Source organism: Lactuca saligna, unplaced genomic scaffold (genome assembly GCF_052625555.1).
Source record: "Lactuca saligna cultivar CGN05327 unplaced genomic scaffold, ASM5262555v1 scaffold_39, whole genome shotgun sequence".
In the NCBI taxonomy this organism is placed as follows: domain Eukaryota; kingdom Viridiplantae; phylum Streptophyta; class Magnoliopsida; order Asterales; family Asteraceae; genus Lactuca; species Lactuca saligna.
The window spans coordinates 100,001-102,500 of NW_027629882.1; positions in this window are offsets into that span (position 1 = coordinate 100,001).

Sequence of the window (2,500 nt, forward strand, 5' to 3'; positions counted from 1 at the left end):
AGACCTAACGAGGCATCCCCACACCACGCCAAGGCCCCCACTCGGAGGGGTATTATGCCACCGACTAGGAATCAAGCAACAGTCACCCAAGCTCGCGCTCAAAGGCAGTCTGGCACCTTCATCCCTTGCCATGCTCACCCACTGCTCCCCCCCTATATATACATATTGCACAAGGAGCTTGGTGACAGCAACACCCATTGCTTTCCCTGAGGATGTATATTTCTTAGTATGCGCACGGCGTCGAGGCACAGGTGAAGCCAACGGCGCTAGTTTCTGCGCCCTATGTCGAGGAAAATCAAGGCAACGGGCTAGTGTATGGGCACAACGTCGAGGAGACTCAAGGAGATGGGGCTATTTTTCAGGTCACCGTTCGAGAAATCAAGGCAACGTGTTGGGGGGGATGGCCTCTTTCATGGGTCGTGGGGCTTGGCTTGGCTTGCCTCGTGTGTGCTCGATACAGCCTCACGATTCTTATTTGCCCATCAACCATGCCGGGCACCTATGAGAATGAGACCCCATGGTACCCCCTATATATACATATTGCACAAAGAGCTTGGTGACAGGAACAGACATTGATTTCCCTGATGATGCATAATTTTTGGACACACACGACTTGGGGGCGAGGGGACACGGGAGTGGGGCGCCAATGGGGGGCGTTTTGGCCCCATTTTCGTCAAGAGCGGGCGTCTTGGCCATGCCTCGAGCGTGCCAGCCTCGAGAGCCTTGGGCGCTGGACATCCTTGGGGCGCCAATGGGCAGCAGTCCCATGGTTCCCCTATATATACATATTGCACAAAGAGCTTGGTGACAGGAACAGATATTGATTTGCCCAGGGATGCATAATTGTGCGAAATCGTCCATAACTCGCTCGAATTAATTCGGATTGACACAAAATTTTGTAGGGATGCTTTTTATTATAAATGAAAAGCTTTGAAATGAAAAAAAAAAACAAAATGTCATGTTTGAGGCGTAAATGTTTGTGTCCTATCCTTGGTCACGCCTTGAAGCGTTGGTTCCCTACTTGTTGGAATGTCGCTCAAATCAAGTAGGAATGCCATTGAAACATTGTGTGGGTCATTGTTAACATAGACGAATGGACTTGAAATGAAAATATATCATATTTGGGTTTTTGTCCCTGTCGCCTGGTGATAGGCAGGCAGATAAGGCTTTTAGGTATTCATAGGTGGCTTAGATGAACTCGAAAGAACACGAGTTGATCGGATTGGAACTCATATATTCAATTTACTATGTACTAAGTAGGAACTACACTTTGCTCCCTTCATCGTTTGACTTGCTTAGAAATCTGCTCATGGTTTGTCAAGGCCCCTTGTTCCTTAGACCGATGAGGATGGGATTGGGTTGCTCATGGGCATGTGTGTGGCAAGATGCCTTGTTCCATTGGTCGTTCATGGGTGTTCGTGTACGAAGTAAACTTGTTCCCTTGGTCGTTCATGGGGTTGTGTGTGGGAAGAAGCCTTCTTCACTTGGTCGTTCATGTGTGTTTGTTTGGGAGGTAGCCTTGTTCCCTTGGTCGTTCATGGGAATGTGTGTGGCAATACGCATTGTTCCTTGGTCGTTCATACCCTTGTTCCCTTGGTCGTTCATGGGTCTGTGTGTGGGAAGAGGCGTTGTTCACTTGGGTAGCCTGCTTGCCTTGCCAGCCCCATATGCATTGTTCCCTTGGTCGTTAGTGGATGGGTTTGTGTGTGGCATGGTGCCTTGTTCCCTTGTGTGGCCTGACTGCTTGGCTTGACATGACCTAGCCTTGCCAGCCTCACATCCATTGTTCACTTGGTCGTTCATGGGCATGTGTGTGGCAAGGTGCCTTGTTCCCTTGGTCGTTCATGGGGTTGTGTGTGGGAAGAAGCCTTGTTCCCTTGGTCGTTCATGTGTGTTTGTTTGGGAGGTAGCCTTGTTCCCTTGGTCGTTCATGGGAATGTGTGTGGCAATACGCATTGTTCCTTGGTCGTTCATACCCTTGTTCCCTTGGTCGTTCATGGGTCTGTGTGTGGGAAGAGGCGTTGTTCCCTTGGTCGTTCGTTCATGGGTTTGTGTGTGGCAAGGTGCCTTGTTCCCTTGTGTAGCCTGACTGCTTGGCTTGACATGACCTAGCCTTGCCAGCCTCACATCAATTGTGTAGCCTGACTGCTTGGCTTGCCGTGACCTAGCCTTGCCAGCCTCACATCCATTGTTCCCTTGGTCGTTCATGCAAGGGTCTGTGTGTGGCAAGGTTGCCTTGTTCCCTTGGTCGTTAATGGGCATGTGTGTGGCAAGGTGCCTTGTTCCCTTGGTCGTTCATGGGCATGTGTGCGGCAAGGTGCCTTGTTCCCTTGGTCGTTCATGGGCATGTGTGCGGCAAGGTTGCCTTGTTCCCTTGGTCGTTCGTGGATGGGTTTGTGTGTGGCAAGGTGCCTTGTTCCCTTGGGTGGCTTGCCTTGCCAGCCTCGCTTGCTTAGGTTTCCCAACACACCTGTCGGGCACCAAGGGTGGTATTAGTCCC